Here is a 20,056-nt window from a genome sequence, read left to right as displayed (position 1 = left end):
AAACAACTTGCACAGGAGGAAATGTTTCAATTCTTTGCAATTGCTCTCTTTTCTCTACGTCCAGAGCCAAGTGCAGTTGATGATTCAGAGATGGCAGGGGTGGCCGGCAGGGCCCTGGGCTGGAAGTCAGGAGCTGGTTGTAGGCCTGGCCTTGCAGACTGATTCTGGAAGAATCAGCGGGTAAGACTGGGCCACACACGCCCATCAGTCGCCAGCAGGTAGGTTAGAGGGTCTCTGAGAACCTGGGCTCTCTGCTTCTCCATCAGGACTCAGGGCCTGAATCTCTCCTGCACAGGATGGATCTGGACCTGACGTCAGTTTGGGTCTCGTCCATCTCGGCAGCATGTGCTGTGTGCCCGGCGCTCTGCCAAACTCTCTCCAGACACGATTCCACTTAATCCTCACTCATAAAAGGCCAGGGAGTGGAGAGATCACCCTCCTTTATAGAAAAGGAAGCTGAAGCCCAGGGAAGTTAAGCGCTGGCAGCTTGCCCGATGTGGTAAAGCTTGTGTGTGTGACCTCAAAGACTACATTATTTGAAACATAATGTTAAAAACTTTCATCCAAGTAGTGTATATACATGATGAACATTAAATAGCATAGGAGAGCTGTGAAAATGGAGTCATCCTGCCACCCCCATTTCATAGCTCCAGTCCCACTATCTGATGCCACCTGTTCATCATTTTGATTTTCTCCTTCAATATAAACAATAGTGCTATGGATGGTCTGAATGTTTGCAATCCTCCCAGACTCATATGTTGAAATCAGGCTGCTATAAGAAAATGCTGTAACCTGTGTAGCTTAAGCAACAGACATTTATTAATATTTCCCACAGTTGTAGAGACTGGGGAGTCCAAAATCAGGGTGCCAAAATAGTTGGGTTCTGATGAAGGCTCTCTTCCTGTCTTGCCGATGGCTTTCTTCTCGCTGTATCTTCACATGGCGGGGGAGGGGGGAATAGAAAGAGAGAGATCTTGCTTATGTCTCTTCTTATGAGAACACTAATCTCATCATGAGGGCTCTATCCTCATGACCCAATTACCTCCCAAAGGCCCCACCGCCAATTACCATCACCTTCTGGGTTAGGACCTCAGCATGTGACTTTTAGGAGGGGTACAATACAATTCATGGCCCGGAACATTGTAAATTTTATGTTGTTGGATGCTGGATTTTGTTGTATTCTTTAAATAATGTTGAACTAGGCCGGGCATGGTGGCTCACGCCTGTAATCCTAGCACTCTGGAAGGCAGAGGTGGGCGGATTGCTCGAGGTCAGGAGTTTGAAACCAGCCTGAGTGAGACCCCATCTCTACTAAAAATAGAAAGAAATTAATTGACCAACTAAAAATATATATACAAAATATTAGCCAGGCATGGTGGCACATGCCTGTTAGTCCCAGCTACTTGGGAGGCTGAGGCGGTAGGATTGCTTGAGCCCAGGAGATTGAGGTTGCTGTGAGCTAGGCTGATGACACGGCACTCACTCTAGCCTGGGCAACAAAGTGAGACTCTGTCTCAAAAAAAAAAAAAAGTTGAACTTTGTTTTGAGACACAGTTAAGTTACTTGGAATCATTTGGGTTCACTTTAATCTTGCCTTTAAGATATTTTTTAAAGGCAAATTCAGAATAGCTGGTAATCTAGGGTGAATTTAGCATCATTGCTTGGGTGGGTCCCCTTATGGGGACTCCACTTGATGCCTGGTAGGTTAAGAAGTGTTTCCAGGCCGAGCATGGTGGTCTCACACCTATAATCCTAGCACCCTGGGAGGCTGAGGTGGGAGGATCACTTGAGGCCAGGAGTTCAGGACCAGCCTGAGGAAGAGTGAGACCCTTGTCTCTATAAAAAATAGAAAAATTAGCTGGGCATGGTAGCACATACCTGTAGTCCCAACTACTTGGGAGGCTGAGGCAGGAGGATAGCGTAAGCCCAGGAATTTGAGGTTGCAGTGAGTTATGATGATGCTACTGCATTCTGGCCTGGGTGACAGAGCAAGAACCTGTCTCAAAAAAAAAGTAATCCATATTTACTGTAGACACAGAAGTTCAACAGGGTGGAGGATTATGGCTATGGCTGTGTGCTTTTCTCCCAAGACACCTCTTAGGTTGAACTTCCTTAATAAAGTGTGTTTGCTCAAGCCTCGCTCTCAATCTTGCAGGTGTGGGAGAAACCAAGCTTGCAGTGGTGGTTGGATCAGATCTATCAAAGACAACTTACATCTCTATAGTACCAACCACTGTGAGGCCCCAGCATGACTGTGTATTCAGAAATGCTCTCTGCCCAGTGAAGAATTTACACATTTTTTTATTGGGCAAAAATAACCACACAAAACTGGTCAGTCTCTGCGTTTTACAATTTAAGTGGCCAAATAATATTTTCTGTAACAAACATGTTTTAGAACTTAACCAGTTAAACTGCTACTAGTCTTATGGTTGAAAGATTATATATACAGTCAGTACAGTTCCACAGTTACATGTCTCAGAAAGCCAAGTGTCTTCTTGTTAAATATTATTAAACATGGGGAAGGAATCAGTAACTGCAATATCAGGAAAAATTTATATATTTGTTGTTTCTTACTTTTTAAAAATTGTAGTAAAATTACACATAATACCTCTTAACGGCCCGGTGCAGTGGCTTATGCCTGTAATCCTAGCACTCTGGGAGGCTAAGGCGGGCGGATTGCTTGAGGTCAGGAGTTCGAAACCAGCCTGAGCAACAGTGAGACCCCATCTCTACTATAAATAGAAAGAAACTAATTGGCCAACTAATATATATAGAAAAAATTAGCCGGGCATGGTGGCGCATGTCTGTAGTCCCAGCTACTCGGGAGGCTGAAGCAGGAGGATTGCTTGAGCCCAGGAGTTTGAGGTTGCTGTGAGCTAGGCTGATGCCACGGCACTCACTCTAGCCTGGGCAACAAAGCGAGACTCTGTCTCAAAAAAAAAAAAATGCCATCTTAACCATTTTAAAGTATACAGTTCAGTGGTATTAGGTGTATTTGCATTGTTGTGCTACCAGCACCACCATCTGTCCAAAAACCTCTTTCATCTTGCAAAACTGAAACTTTGTACTTATTAAACAATGTCTCCCCATTCTTGTCTCCCCAGCTCCTGGCAAGCCCCATTCTACTTTCTGTCTCTATGAATTTGATTACTCTAGGTATTTCATATATAAGTTGAATCATACAGTATTTGTCTTTTTGTGACTGGTTTATTTCACTTAGCATAATGTGCTTAAGGTTCATCCATGTTGTAGTATGTGCCAGAATTTGCTTTCTTTTTAAGGCTGAATAATAATCTATTGTATGTATGTATTACACTTTGTTTATCCATTCATTCATAGATGCACACATTGCTCTATGCACACATAGATGCACACATAATAGCCACCTTTGGCTATTATGAATAATGCTGCTGTGAACATTGGTGTATAAATATCTCTTTGAAACTCCATTTTCAATTCTTTTGAGTATATACCCAGAAGTGGAATTTCTGTATCATATGGTATTAGGAACCACTATTCTGTTTTCCATAGTGGTTGCATCACTTTACATTCCCAGCAGTGTCCAAAGGTTTTTACTTTCTCTACATCCTCTACAACACTTATTTTTTTATTTTTATCCTTTAGTTTTTAGAGATGGAGTCTCACTCTGTTGCCCAGGCTGGAGTACAGTGGCATGATCATAGGTCACTGCAGCCTCAAACTCCTGAGCACAAGCAATCCTCCTGCCTCAGCCTCCCAAGTAGCTACAGGAGCTCACCACTATACTGGGCTAATTTTTTGTAGAGATGAGGTCTCACTCTGTTGCCCAGACTGGTCTCAAACTCCTGGTCTCAAGTGATCCTCCCAACTCAGCCTGCCAAAGTGCTGGAATGACAGGTACGAGTCACCACATCCAGCCAATTTTTTGTTTTTTTGATAGTAGCCATCCTAATGCGTGTGAGGTGATAGCTCATTGTGGTTTGATTTGCATTTCCCTAATGATTAATTTCTTCTTTTTTTTTAAGTTAAGGAAGAGCTTACATACAGTAAAGTGCCATATCTTGTAAGCACAGCTGAATAAACTTGTGCATGTGTACATACCTGTGATACCACCAGATCAAGATATAGAACATTCCTAATATGTCAGAAGGCTCCCTCATGTCCCCTCCCAGTCAGTAACCCCCAGAGGTAACCACTCTTCAGGAACATGTGTAGTTTTAATCTAACCTATGGCTTTTGCCCCACCCAGCCTGTTTCCAACAGTGCCCTTGCACAGTGTTCTCCAGCCACGGCAATGTTAACATTCTGTGCAACCTTCTCTTCCTTATCTTGCTGAGAGGGCGATTTCAGTGAAGCATTTAAAATTCTACAAGTACTTATGTCCTCCAGATTAATTCCCCTCTCTTACAAGTCTTCTTATCAAATTCAAGTGCAACGTACAGTTCTGTAACCAAGATTTGTTTGATTCTACATAGGCTTAGGAGCTGATGTCTGCTCAGAGGTGGAATTACATTTACTGAGCTCATGGGACTCAGGTGGAAAATCGGAATGTCAATGTGCTCGTTAATGACAAGAAATATAATTGTTAAGCAGACAGGAATATTCTCATCAGCAACATGACCAGCACATTCCTTCCTGAAGGCAGATCTAAGTGAAAAGTCAAATTATGCACAGAAGGTGGTTTGGTGAGCATTTGACCATTCAGCATGATCTGCAAGCATTGTGCTGGACACAGGAGGAGGAAAGTGAATAAGAAAGATGAGGTTCTGTGTTCACGGATCCAAAAGTGCAGGGAGAAGACAAGCCCTGAACAGATAATCAGATTTCTAGGTTGAAAAAATAAAAAAAGAAGATTGCACACCTTAGCCTCTGCTTCTTCTCTGAATCCACTAAAATAACAGCACAGGGATTTTTTTTTAAAAAGCAATGAATGCACTAGGACAAGGGTCAGCAAACTATGGTCCATGGGCCAAATCCAGCCTGCTGCCTATACAGCCTGCAAGCTAAGAATAGTTTCACATTCTTAAGTGGTTCGAAAAAATCAAAAAAGGAATGATATTTTATGATACATGAAAATGATATGAGATTCAGATTTCAGTGTCCATAAATAAAGTTTTGCTGGAACACAGCCATGTGTTCTATGTATTGTCTGAGGCTGCTTTTGTGCTACAATGACATAGTGGAATAGATGCAGTGAAGTCCATATGGCGTGTAGAGCCAAAAATATTTGCTATCTGGCCCTTTACTGAAAAAATTTGCCAACCCCTGCTCTAAAGCAACACTGTTCAATAGAACTCTTTACAATGATGGGAATGTTATACGCTGTCCAGTGCAGTAGCCAACCACTTCATGGCCACTTGTGTGGCTATTAAGCACTTGAAATGTGACTAGTGCAACTGAAATTTTATTTCATTTTAATTACATTTAAATAGCAACATGTGACCTGAAGCTACTATATTGGACATTGCAGCTGTAGAGAGCAAGAGAAAGGGTATCTGGATTGGGAGACACTAAGCACCACACCAGGTGGGGGCGCCACGCTGAAAGCAGAGGGAAGTTCACGTAAGGAAGGTGGAGGTGCCGTGCTCAGCCCCGTCTTCTCAGGCTTCTTTCCTAACCCAGACTGCAGGAGGCTGAGCTTGAATAGGCCAGAACAAATAATGAGACTTGTAGGTTAAAAAAAACATAAAACAGGCCAGGCGAGGTGGCTCACACCTGTAATCCTAGCACTCTGGGAGGCCGAGGTGGGCAGATTGCTCGAGGTCAGGAGTTCAAAACCAGCTTGAGCAAACGTGAGACCCTGTCTCTATTATAAATAGAAAGAAATTAATTGGCCAACTAATATATATAGAAAAAGTTAGCCGGGCATGGTGGCGTATGCCTGTAGTCCCAGCTACTTGGGAGGCTGAGGCAGGAGGATTGCTTGAGCCCAGGAGTTTGAGGTTGCTGTGAGCTAGGCTGATGCCACGGCACTCACTCTAGCCTGGGCAACAAAGCGAGACTCTGTCTCAAAAAAATAAATAATTAAAAATAAAACAAAAAACTGCACAGGATTATACTAAGGGACCATTATCTTCTCCTGAATATAAGGTGGGAGAGTCTTTCCTGAGAATTTGACCGGCTCAGAGGGAAAGACCTAAAGATCCTGACATTGGGGGCTCCCTAATAAATAGTCACACCAAAGCTCACAGTTGATAAACCTTTCTCACATGTATACAGCTGCCAATACATTCTAGTCTAAGGATCATCGTAGATTTGGGGAAATCCTATAACACATAAGAAAGGGAACAAACAGATAAACAGACTTAGGCAAAGATGGATGCTAACATATATTTTACTAAATTAGGATATTCATGAAGTTGGATGAGAAAAACCAGTCTATTTTCACAAAGTTCAACTTAAATTGAGCATTTCCTTCAATTGTGAACATAAGCAACAAACCATAGTGAGTATCGTGACTTCATCACCAATAGAAATCAGGCATTTTCCTATCCCACTGCTATTGTTGAAGTTATTTCAAAATATCATTTATGTTCATCATAACTTTGAAATTATGGTCCTTATTAGACATGCTGCAAAATCTTGTGACATGGAAGCATACATGTTACTCTATGATGGATTTGCCTTTTAAATATTTTGATAATTATATTTCAATATAAATGATTTCTTTTGTAATTCTAGGTATAGAATTTTATTATTTTAAAAATATTATGCTGAGAAGGCATCCTCAGGCTCCATCGGATTGCAGAAGGGCCCATGGCACAAGAAGAGTTAAGAACGTCTACAATAATGTTCTTTTTAGAGCTATAAGAGGATGGGGAATGCAGATAATAATTATCAAGCACTGTGTGCGGATTTTAAACCTCATAATTCTAAGAGGTAGGTCTTATAATTATTTTGATAGCTTTCATTAGAATTATGAAATGCTTACTTCATCATTTTGGTGGGATATTTAGAGGCAGGAGAGATGAATAGATGTGCTTAATCAGCCCTCTTGACCCAAAAGTCCAGTTTTCTTTTGTAAAAATAGCGTGTGCACATCATAAGCAAGTTAGAGAAGAGCAAAGAGGACACAGAAATCGTCCCCAACCCCACTACCTGTTTGGCGGACACCATTCCAGACAGCAGCCTATGCATATAGACATAAATCTATATATACACACATATAACTTATATAAGGATATGTATAAAGATATATAGATAAATAATTTTAAACAAAACAGGATCAAACTACACATTTATTTTTATTATTTTGTTACTAAACAATACATTGTGGTTATTTTCTATATCACTAATAGTAATTGAGGCAGGTTAATTATTTTCATCCTACAGGTAAGGAAACAGATAATAAAAACCTTGTCCATGATCACACATTGTGAGAAAGGAAGACATTTCTTGGTCAAACCAGAACTACTTACTTTTCAAAAATGTCATCTCTGTGAGGGGGCAACCCTTGGAGTTTAGCTGCACTGAGCAGCCTTCACCCTCTTAGCTGCATTTATTTATCTGAAAGCTTGTCTAGCTGGAAGTCTTGGTAATTTGGGGATACTCTAGCTCAGGTGCATGCGGCTCATATACGAAGTCTCAACAGACATTTACTGCTGAAAAACTTCAACTGAACTATCACACTCGAAGGCAGGAATCTAGTGCATCCTGCTCCTGCTTTATTTCCATCCTGATTGCTTTGTGAAGCAAAGAGGAGAAATGAACCACTTCTTCTCCTTAAACCGCAAATGCAGCCACTCACCACTAGGTGTCTCCATAGGGAGGGACCATGTGTGGAGCGATGAGTGGGGGTGGAAAACCATTCATGGGAAGGTTGACCTCTTAATCCTGTCCTGCTCCCAGGAACCAATGGAAGATGAGAGAATTCAAATGCAAGTCCATGGAAGGTGGACTCCCTAAGGTCAGATCCAGGGTTTAGTTAATCTGCAGGCTCCCAAAGCTTGGACTGGCTACATCAGAATCACCTGATGAGCTTGTTGAAAGCAGGGATGCCAAGATTTCACTGAAGACAGTGGGTGTCAACTGTGGCTGCATGTTAGAACCACAGAGAAGCTTTTAGTAATCCTATGCCCCGCAGGAACAAAATAACAGAGTAGGCTCTTCAAGCCCTTCCACAGAAACACTGAAGAAATAAGCAGAAAGTATCAGAACCAACTTTGTCAGAACTCTGGAAAACTGTCTGAGGTGTACAGCAACCAAGTGAATGCTGAATTGAGAAAAAGCAACTTAAAATCAGCTCTGTGCAAGCAGGAAGTGATGTCTAAGGCAGAGTTGTGAACAGCTTGGCTTAGTGTTGAAGGAGCACCCTGGCACAGAGCCAATCTACAAAGACTGAAAGAGGTGTGTTTTGTTTTGTTTTGTCGTTTGTTTTTGCCACCTGAGGTTCAAGGAAATCTCCATCAAAACACTAGCTGAGGCCGGGCGCGGTGGCTCACGCCTGTAATCCTAGCTCTTGGGAGGCCGAGGCGGGCGGATTGCTCAAGGTCAGGAGTTCAAAACCAGCCTGAGCAAGAGTGAGACCCCGTCTCTACTATAAATAGAAAGAAATTAATTGGCCAACTGATATATATATATATAAAAATTAGCCGGGCATGGTGGCGCATGCCTGTAGTCCCAGCTACCCGGGAGGCTGAGGCAGAAGGATCACTCGAGCCCAGGAGTTTGAGGTTGCTGTGAGCTAGGCTGACGCCACGGCACTCACTCTAGCCTGGGCAACAAAGGGAGACTCTGTCTCAAAAAAAAAAAAAAAAAAACACTAGCTGAACATGAATGAGCTAAAGGAACAGAGACTTCACTGACCATATTGCGACAAGGAATACAGTCTTTGCAAAATATTTAGCAGAGTCACGAATCAAATGGGTAACTACAGCCTTAACAATCAAAATCAGCAAACTCTGGGGAAGGGAGAGAATCTTATTTTCAGAGTTACCACATTATAATACAGTAGTCCCCCCATTATCCACAGAGGATATGTTCCAAGACCCCAGTGGATATATGAAACCTCAGATAGTACAGAACCTGACTGCTATCAATTGGAACATGTTTCTGTTCATGTCTTCCACTCGCAAATGTAATGCCTTTTCCATCTTAACTAAGCACTTTTCACCATAACTTTTGCAGTTTGAGGTGCAACAGCAAATTTGGCATGAATTTCTTTTTCCTTCACAATTTCATGGATAGAAGATTTGTTCTTATCCTAAATCATAGCAACTTCAGCATATGATTTTTTTTTCTTTCCTTATTAGGTCAAGAACTTTCACCTTCTCCCTTCTCTTTGGCATATCTGAATTGCCAGCATCACTAATTTTGTACTTTGGGGCCATTGTTAAGTAAAATAAGGGTAACTTGAACACAAACACTGCAATACTGCAAGTCAATCTGATAACCAAGGCAGCTACTAAGTGACTAACAGGCAAGTAGTATATACAGCATGAATACACTAGACAAAGGGATGACTCATGTCCTGTATGGGGCAGGGCAGGATGACATAAGGTTTCATCATACTACTCAGAATGGTGTACAATTTAAAACTTATGAATTGTTTATTTCTGGAATTTTCCATTTAATATTTTCAGACCACAGTGGTCTGCAGGTAACTAAAACCTCAGGAAGCAAAACCATGGATAAAGGGGGACTACTATATTCAAATGTCTAATTTTCAGCAAAAAAAGGAAAACAAAACAGAACAAATCACTGGACATACAAAGAGACAGAAAAGTGTAGTCCAAAGGAGCAAAATAAATTGACAGAAATTATCTCTGAGGAATCCCAGACATTGGACTTACGAGCCAAAAACTTTAAATCAGCTTAATATGCTCAAAGAGCTAAAGGAAACCATGGACAAGGAATGGAAGGAAATAAGGAAAACAATGTATGGAACCACATAGAAATTCTGGAGCTCAGAACTATAACTAAAATGAAAAATCTAATGCTCAGGCTTCACCCAGTCTACATCAAAATCTCTAGGGGTGCAACTCCAACATCAGTATTTTCCAGAGCTCTGTCAAGGTTGAAAACCTCTGTCCCAGGGATTCTGTTTTAGGAGGTCCAGGGCTGTGAACCTGAAACATGGGAGGCACAGTGACATCACCTGAAGAGCTTTGAAAAAAATGCTGGTGTCTGGACCCCTCCCCTGATCTAATAAATGAGAAATTTTTGTTTCACTAGGCACTGGGTATTGGCATTTTAAACAAGCTTCCCTTAAAATTTTGGTGATGAACCAAGTCTAGAGAGCATGGAGAATCTCATGTCTTCCAGCCTTTATATCTGTGCAAGCCCCTTTTTCAACTGAAAAATCAAGAGCCCCAATACCTAAAGTAGATAAGCTAATAACATTTGCTTATTCTAAAGTACATCGATGAGCCTGTTGGGGCTGGATTAAGTCGTGATTCCTTTCAGACTCAAAGTACTTATAGGGGCCTGGCATGTGGGAATATGGCAGCACACAAAACAAACACAGCCCCTTGCTCTCACGAAGCATTCATTCTAGCACGGAGGCCAGAAATAAACCAAACATTGCACAGTCATGGCAAGCCATAAGAGAAGGTGAGACAAGAGGATAGAAGGACATGAGAACCCTCCATTTTGAATAGAGCAGTCAGGGTGTCCCTGGGCAGCTGACATTTGAGAAGAGGTCTGAAGAAAGGGAGGGAAGTTGTCTAGTACTGAGGGATTCATGGGGAAGAGCTGTTGGTTGAATAAAAATTTTAGAAATCGTGGTTTAACGATGGCAGTCTCACCCTCAACATCAGCCCGTTTCTTTTGTTTTGGTTATATCTCTTATCCGAGCCCGACTAACTTGGTTCCTCTGCTTTCCATGAGCTGTGTATATTTGGGGCAGGCCACATGATCCCTAAGAGTCGTAATGTCTTCAACTGTGAAGTGCACATGGTAGTCACACTAATACCTACCTCACTGTAGGGTTGCTGAGAAGGGATAATGAGATAAGGAAACACAGTGCATGAGTGCTGTAGCCAGACCGATTCAGAGTCTGGCTCTGCCATTTCCTGGCCATATAACTGTGGACAAATTATTTAGCCTCTCTTGGTCTTTGGCTTATGTGGTAGGCACAATAACAGCCCCCGAAAAATGTCAGTGTCATCATCCCAAACGTGTAAATATGTTAGGTTACATGGCAAAAGGAATTAACTTTCTACACTAGGAGCTCTGGAAATGGGTCCATCTCTTGTGTTCCTGAGAATCTGTGACTCAGCCCCCCTGAGGCAGTCCTCAAAGGGTGACCCATTCTCCATCTCACTTTCTGTGACACAGACTACTAGTTACTTAACCAGTGTCTCCCCTCCCCTTCTTACTCAGTAACAGAATCCTAATTTTGTTTGAATGACAATGTGCCCAGTTGAAAATACTTCCCACACTCCCTTGCAGCTGGGGGTGGTCCTCCTACCCAGTTTTGACCAATGAGATGTAAATGGAAATCTGGATGGGGCTTCCTGGGAATCTCTTGTCTTCCTCATGCAAAAGGGTGGGAAAACTCAGCAGGCAAGAGCCTTTTCCTCTTTGCCTTTGTTTTCAATCCTGCCTGGAATGTAGGCAAGATTTCTGGAAGTGAGGCAGCCATCTTGTGACTATGAGGGTGAGAGCCAGCTGCTAAGAATAGCAAGGCAGGAAGACAGAAAGAGCTTCAGTCCTTAAGGATTTCTTTGAGCCACTGTACCAGCCTGGCCTGCCTACCTCCAGGCTTCTTGTTAGGTGAGAAAATGAAGCTTTATTTGGTCAGATTTGTTCTATGCAACTCAGTGCAATCCTGACTGATAAGTTCTCCAAGAAAAGTCTCTGCCCTGTAGTCCTGACATGTGGCCTTAATAAGCATCTGTGGTGACTCAAAAATAGACCTGGGGGTGGAGGGATTGGCTGTGGCTGTGATTCTGAACTTGCTGAGCCATCACCTGTTCTATCCATGCTCTGAACAAGAATGCTGTTAATTACCTTGGGCAGCCAGAGCACAGGAGGCTGCTTCCATGTGTTCTCAGGGAAGCTCAATATAGCTCAGGCTCCTCCACTGCTTTTGCTGAGTGTGCAGCATCTGCATGTCTGGCAGCCCCGGTGCAGAACCGGGAAGCTTCTCCCAGAAGGTCAGGGTCTGCAGAAGGGGCTGGAAACCAGGGATGTTGGCAAGGCTTGGTGCAAGTACACAAGATCTCCTTCCTGTGAGGTGGGTGCTATTCTTTCTAGTTAGCAGATGACAAAACTCGCTTGGGGTCCAAACTGAGACTCAGAGGGTTTAACTGTGCATCAGTTCAGTTATTTGGTTGCATGCAACAAAAGTGTATAACCGGAGGAAAAGATCGTTTGTTGGAAGAATATGGGAAGGCTCACAGAATCATAGGCAAAACTGAAAACAAACTTGGAAGCAAAAGGAGCCATAGTTCCAGGAGGTCAGGGTAGCAGAAACAAGCATTGGAATGACATAGTTTGGGTCATGAACCTATTCCTCATTTAAAGGAGGACAGGATGCCTTGACTGGCAGTTTCTAGATGACATTGGGAAGAGTAGTTTACTGGAAGCAACCGAGGCTTCTAGTACCTGAATAATGGTGAGAGGATGTTGGGGGGTTAAAAAAAAAGAAAAAGAAATGAAAAAAACTGTTCCGTGCAGAGGGTATAGAACTGGCCAGGGACACAGGTTCTGGGATCAGGCTAACCTTAGGCAAAATCTTAGCTCTGCCCTTTTCAATCTGTCCTTGGTCAAGTCAATTAGCCTCTTTAAGCCTCAGTTTCCTCAATGCTGACCACAATCATAACAACAGCTAGAAGCCACCAGAAGGGGTACACCAGGATACCTGTGCCTTTTCTGCTTAACGCGTGGCATCCTCAGCCTCTGAAAGCACTTTGTTCACAGTTTGGTTTCTTAAATAAAATTTTAGGCCGGGCGCGGTGGCTCATTCCTGTAATCCTAGCACTCTGGGAGGCCAAGGCGGGAGGATTGCCTGAGGTCAGGAGTTCGAAACCAGCCTGAGCAAGAGCGAGACCCCGTCTCTACTATAAATAGAAAGAAATTAATTGGCCAACTAATATATATAGAAAAAATTAGCCGGGCATGGTGGCGTATGCCTGTAGTCCCAGCTACTCGGGAGGCTGAGGCAGAAGGATCGCTCGAGCCCAGGAGTTTGAGGTTGCTGTGAGCTAGGCTGATGCCACGGCACTCACTCTAGCCTGGGCAACAAAGCGAGACTCTATCTCTAAATAAATAAATACATACATCAAATTCTAAACCAGTTACTTTATCCTACCACTCAGGCCCAATACCACATGTTAGTGAAAGTTAATAATTTTGTCACAGAGAGAAGCAGTGATGACACGGAACCTTCTTATCCACATCCACGTGATAAGAACGAGACAAGTTTGAACCCACTAGAATGTCAGCTGTGGGAAGTCAGGGATTTTTGTCTCCCCCCCACCTTATGTCGCTAGCGCCCAAATGAGTGCATGGCTCATTATTGATGCTGAAGACATGTTTACTGAATGAATGGATGGACTTTGCATTCGTCCGAGAATACCTCTGGGTTAAGAGGTATTTTGTTGAAACTATAACGCGGCGGGTGCTTGGAGTGAAATGTGAGCATCGCTCCTGCCTCACTGCCTCACGAGAAAGAGAGGAAAAGGAGGAGATCCAGGCGGACACTGGGAGAGAGAACCAGACGCGCACGCTGCGGGCTCTTCACCCGCCCCGCCCCGCCGGCGCTGCCTGCTTACTCGCAGGCGCATGCGCTCTGCCCTCACACTCCACGCTTTTGCTGAAAGCAACAAGCCCTCGTGCATGCGGGGTGGATCATCCCAGCAGTCTTCGGGGCTTCCTGGCACCACGTTGGCGTGTTAAACTCTGCTCACCGTTTTGATGTGTTGAGAAGTCTGAAGTCATCGTGCTCCTACACTGCGCAGAGAACCATGACATATCGTGGCAAACAGAAAAAATGACAGCCCCAGGGGTGTGTGCATTGTTTAAAAAAAAAAAAATACACACAGCAGGACTTCCCGGTGCAATGAATGTATTTTGACTCTTCAGTCAGGCTTTCATCCACGGGGCTTGACAAGATGAAATTCTAAGTCTTTACACTCCCCAGGGACATTGTAGAAACACAATGCATAAAAGAGAGAGACAAACTTTGAAGAAATGGGGATTTTGATCTTTAGTGTCTCCAGTAACTAGCACCTTTGCCATATTCATCATCACTCTCAAAAGCACCACCGCTGCCGCCACCACCAATCTCCATCACTGCTGCCTCGGCTACCACCAGTTCAATCAAGGCTGATGTTGGCAGCAGCAGCAGCATCACCATGACCTTTACTACTTCTAACGTCTCCATCTCTGTCACTTTCACCATAGAAATCTTCATCCGCATGGTTACCACTCAATAGTAAATGATGCCCACGCTGGTTTCAAGTCACAGAAACCACACTTGAATTAGCTTTAATAAAAAGGGGTTTTTCTTTGGCTCAAGTCCATCCCTAGGAGAGGCAAAATGGAAGCTGGCCTTAGGGGTAACAGGAAGAAGAAATCTAAAACCAAGCAGTTTCTCTCTCCCCCCTCCCTATTTTCCTCTCTCCCTTCTCCATCTCTTTTGTTCTTTCTCCCTGCATCCCAGCATCCTGCCAAGAAGGGGCTGGAGAAAGGCTGTCCCAGCTAGCCCAATCCCCCGTCCCTGTCTGATTACAGAGGGTAGTTGCCCAAGTCATCCAGAGGGTAGTGGGATCCTGACCCTGGGATTCATGCTGGGTGACTCTCTGATCCACGAGGAGACAGAGAGATCATAAAGAATATGAAAAATCTCATGAGAGTGCAGTTGCGGGGAACTCAGCATCTTTCCCCGGGACTGGAATCCCTGTGCCTGCTCACTGTCCTTCCTGGGAAGCAGGCAGTGTAAACTGAAAGAGAAACAGTATAGGTTTGATGTCACAGAGATCTAGATTCAAACAGTGGCTTTCCTGTGCCTACCCAGTACATTGGCTGATAGATAGTTCATGGGTAACTGGCACTGTGGCTTTGGGCAAGTCACTTCCCTTCTCTGTGTCTCAATTTCCCCATAAAATGGAGACGCTCATGCTACTTAGCTAGCAGAGTTGTGGAGGTTAAATGAATGAGGTGAAGCACCTGGAACATCAATGGTGCTTAGTCAAATGTTAGCTCCGGTACCCACTCACTTTTCCAGCAGAATCAGCTCTCCTCTGTTACTCTATTTCCAACCAGGCTAGTGGAATAGCATCTACTCTCACCCAGGGCTATAGGCTTCAGGGAAATCTATTAAAAATATCTGTATGAGGCCCTCGTTCTTTGTGCCGCTAGCAGTTACATAAATCTTGTAGTCCTCTCCATCTTTCCCTGCCCCCCTGGCCAGCCTCCAGGCCAATTAAACATTGATGTCGCAGCTATACTTATCTTCTCTCCCCTCTTCCAGCCAAGCCTTGGACATCAATTCTGTCTTTCAAATAAAAAATTTAACCCCCACATTTATGGAGTTCACTCTTTCCACATGCTCATTATAAAGAATTAAAGCAATCTGGAAAAGTACAAAGAATAAAGTAAAAAAAAGTCAGATGATCAAGGTCAACCTCACCAGTGAGAAGTGATATAGACATCACGTACCCCCTAACATAATGTGAAAAGGAGGGTACACCACTTCTGTGGTATTCTTCCCCAAACCCACAACCTCACTCGGATCATGAGAAAATACCAGACGCGCCCAAATGGAAAGACATTCTATAAAATACCTGACCACTACTCTTCAAAAGTGTCAGGGCTATGAAAGACAAGGAAAAACTAAGAAACTGTCACAAGTCAGAGGAGACTAAGAAGACGTGACGTCTAAATGCAATGTAGGAGCCTGGTTTGGAAACTGGAACAGAAAAAGGACATCAGTGGAAGAACTGGAAAATGTGAATGAAACATGTAGTGTAGTTAATAGTATCACACCAATTACCAAGTTAATTTCTTAATTTTTATAAATGTAGCATGATTATGTAAGATGTTAAATTAGAAGAAGTTGAGTGAAGGGCAAATGGGAACTTTCTGTACTATCTCTGCAACTCTTCTGTAAATCTACAGTCATTTCAAAATGAAAAGTTTAAAAACAAAAACAAAAATCCTGAAATGAGCATAATTCAAATGAGATGAACATTATTCCAAACATCTTTCCATGCGTGTATACAGATAGATCAAAAATAATTTTTATAAGAATCATTCCCTGTTATAATACTCTTCTTAATTTTTGCAGGGTATTTTATTTATTTTACCTGGATTTGATGGAATTTTAAAAATGAAAGTAAAGAAAGAATTTGTGAATTTTAGATAGCTATTTTTCTACCAAAAGAAAGATAGCTCTTTAAGAAGATCCCTCTGGAAAACATTGAAGTTGTAACCATCCTTGTTTTTAACCATATATATATCAATTTTGGATGATGACTACATACAGTGAAACTGTTACATGTTTTCCATCTTTCCTCCCCAAACTTCCCATTTTGTATTAGTCATTTGATTTTTACATTGTTGGGTGAATCAGTTAAAGACTGCTTTTACCCATGACTTACAGAAAGCCTCAGCAGTCAGTGGCTGAAATAAACAAGTAGTGAAAAGTTAGGCAGTTGCAATCACTGGTTCAGTGTTTCAAAGATGTCAGGTTTGGGCTCTGTGTAATTCTCCTGGGATTTACCTCATGATTGCAAACAGTTGCTGCAGCTCCAGCTGTCATGCTCGTGTTCCACCCAGGAAAAAGGAGAAAATGACTATCGCAGGAAAGGAAAGTTTTCTACAGATTTCTAGTCTATAATCAAGGGCCATAACTGTGTTATATGCCACCCTTAGCTGCAAAAGAAGCTAGGAAATGTGGAATTATTTTTTTAGCTAGGCACATTTGATGGCCCCAATAAAACTGGTGTTTCTTAGTAAGAAAGATGGAAAGAATCAGCTAATTCTGTTATTTTTCCACTTTGTATATTTAAACCTATTTACTAATTACCAATGATTTTATATACCAAAGCTTTTTCACATCTACCATAAATTCTTTATTTCCATCCACTTCTTGATTGGCAAGATTTTATTACCATAAGTGAGCTGAAGCTGGGATCTCAGAAAGCACCCACAGTAACCTGCCCTGCATCTCCCTAATTTCTGCACTGCCCTGGAATTAGACTCTAAGTGGAAAGAAAGAACCAAGGTGGCCCAATCCTGGCTCCTATCCCCAGGCAGAAGCTGTCCCTTTAAAAGAGAGAGGTGGCAGAGATGGCTCATTGCTGCCAGAAAGGGCTTTTGATTGACAGCCAGTGCGCTCCCTGGAGGCCTGATGTCATCACCAGTGAGCAACAAGGCATCCAACTGGCAGCTTAACAATGAGTTGTTGCTGTGACCAGCATGGCTCTGTGCAGCATTTGCCCAGCTAGATTTTAAAGTCGGAGGAATTTGTCTTGGGTGGGTGGCTTCCGGTCCATCTAAGGCTACTCAGGGCCTCTCATTCACCTTTCTACCTTCCAAGCAGGGCTGAGCACTGGGCTTCTCTTCTCCATTCTCTCTATCTTTGGAACCCTGACGTCCTGCCTACAAGACCAGACTTAGGTCAGCGCCCAGGACTGGAGAGCTTGAATAGCTCTATGCACCTCTAGGCTTCAGGTGTGGACTACAGCTTGGCTCTTACATGCATGTTCTTTCCTCCGCCCCCTGCCCCCACTGCCTTGCCAAAGACCTCGACATTATTTTTTTTCTTTTTGAGACAGAGTCTCACTTTGCTGCCCAGGCTAGAGTGAGTGCGGTGGCATCAGCCTAGCTCACAGCAACCTCAAACTCCTGGGCTCAAGCAATCCTGCTGCCTCAGCCTCCTGGGTAGCTGAGGAGGCCACCATGCCCGGCTAATTTTTTCTATATATATTAGTTGGCCAATTAATTTCTTTCTATTTGTAGTAGAGACGGGATCTCACTCTTGCTCAGGCTGGTTTCGAACTCCTGACCTTGAGTAATCTGCCTGCCTCAACCTCCCAGACTGCTAGGATTATAGGCCACCATGCCCGGCCTATTTTTTTTTCTAATTATAAAGATTATCCAGGTTCATTGTAAGAAAGAAAGAAAGAAAGAAAGAAAGAAAGAAAGAAAGAAAGAAAGAAAGAAAGAAAGAAAGAAAGAAAGAAAGGAAGAAAGGAAGAAAGGAAGAAAGGAAGAAAGGAAGAAAGGAAGAAAGGAAGAAAGGAAGAAAGGAAAGAATAGCATAAAGCATAAAATGAAAACTATGCTTAGCAATGATTTCTTTTCTGGCTTCTTTAATTAAACAAGCAAACAAACAAAAAACAATTATTGCTAACATTTTTCTGTTCTTGTTTTCCAGCTTTTTCATTTAAAAATGAATTTTTAATGTAAGTATTTTTCAATGAGATATGACTTATATGAACTTAAATAAAGCACGCAAATTTTAACTCTACAACTGGATTAATCTTTATGTATGTTTGCACCCATGTGCCCGAGATAGAGAACATTCGTCGCAGCACCCCGGCAGGTTCCCAACCGACCTTGATTGACCTTCCCTTTCCCCTTGATCACTACAGACCAGTCTTTCCTATTTTTGAACTTCATAAAAATGGTATATTTGCAGTTTTAAAATTAAAATGGGTCATAACTGTTACACATCATGTTTTTTTCACTTACTATGTTATGACTATTTCCCATGTCATTGTTCTTTCAGAACTTATTTTTAAGTACTATGTATTTTATCATATGATTCTACATCGTTGATTTAAGTTATTCCTCAATTCTTGCACATTTAAGTTATTTGTGAATTTTTGCTATTTTAAATAGTACCATGTGGAGCATATTTTTTACACACAGTTTCCAGAAGGTGGGATAGCAACGCAGTTCAGAGCATGGGTTTTAGAGTTAAAGAGATCAGGGTTTGAGCCTCATCTTGTCACTTACCAGCTCCTTGAACTTAAACAACTTACAACACCTCTGCGACTCTCAGTTTCCCCACCTAAAAATAGCCTCAATAATACTCACGACATGGCATGTCGCCATAAGGACTAAATTGAGTTAAGTGTAAAGTGCTTAGCATATTGCCTGGCACGGCGTGAACACCCAGTAAATGTTAAGCTGCTCTTATTCATCTTTGTGTTCACTTCTAATTATTTCCTTAGAAGAAATTCCTAGAAGTAGGATTGCTGGATCAAAATGAGTGCTTGTCTTTAGGATTTTTAAATATAGTCTGCCAAATTGCCCTTCAGAAAAGCCGTGCCAGTTCACAGAGCTCCCAGCTGGGCCTGGGTGCCCATTCGCCACTCCCCCCACGATGAGTCCCACGAGAAGGAAAGAAAGAGGGTGAGAGAGAGAGAAAGGAAGGAAGGAAGGATGGGAGGAAGGGAGGAAGGAAACAAGGAAGGAAGGAAAGAGAAAAGAAAGAAGAAGAAGAAAAAAAAGAAAACTTGGCAATCAGACAAGGAAAACTAACATCCCTTATTATTGTTTTGCTTTCTAGTGAGGCTAAACATTTTATTTTTTCATAATGGCCATTTGTTTTGCTTCATTTGGAAATTTGCTTAGTCAGATCTTCTGCCATTTTTTTCTGTTGGAACATGGGCTGGTGTTCCAATAGCAGGACCACTACCGAATTCGAAAAGAAGGCTGTTCCATCTGGCATGGGCCACACATTTCCTGTGTTAGGGCTTTGACCTTCATCCCTCTCCCCAAGTTGCCACCTTGATGGTTTACCTGATTTCATGGTTCCTCTAGGTTTGGGCTTCTGCTTCATTTTTGATAGTGACACCGGAAAGTGACTCCCAATGATGCTGGGAGCCACTTGAAGTCCAAGTGGGTCCTTGGCTTCGAGCAAGAAAGAATTCAGAAGTGAGCTGGCAATGTAAAGTGTAAGCAAGATTTATTCAGAAACTATAGAAAGTCTACTCCACAGACAGAGCAGAGGCTAGTTTTCCCTGCAGAAGAGACCCGGCTCCATGGCTCCTATTGCCCCTGTATTTAAGCAATTACTTAACTATAGGCTAAACAAGGGAAGGAATATTCATAGCATGGGTGATGTTTTCCTGGAATTGGGGTGACACCTCCTTTTGACTAAATATGGTCAAATAGG

General features: G+C 42.6%; 1 long non-coding RNA gene across 1 annotated transcript; it reads right to left on the bottom strand.

The window, feature by feature from the left end:
- Positions 1-506: 506 nt before the first annotated feature.
- On the bottom strand, positions 507-19,814 carry LOC142876894 (uncharacterized). The gene is made up of 3 exons (XR_012923748.1): positions 19,681-19,814; positions 1,879-1,976; positions 507-933 (listed from the first exon to the last, which is right to left on the bottom strand). It is a non-coding gene; the product is annotated as an uncharacterized LOC142876894 (long non-coding RNA).
- Positions 19,815-20,056: the final 242 nt, after the last annotated feature.

This window comes from Microcebus murinus, chromosome 16 (genome assembly GCF_040939455.1).
Source record: "Microcebus murinus isolate Inina chromosome 16, M.murinus_Inina_mat1.0, whole genome shotgun sequence".
Lineage (NCBI taxonomy): Eukaryota > Metazoa > Chordata > Mammalia > Primates > Cheirogaleidae > Microcebus > Microcebus murinus.
The sequence above is the reverse complement of the archived record's forward strand: the minus strand, read 5'-3'. Positions and strand labels throughout refer to the sequence as shown.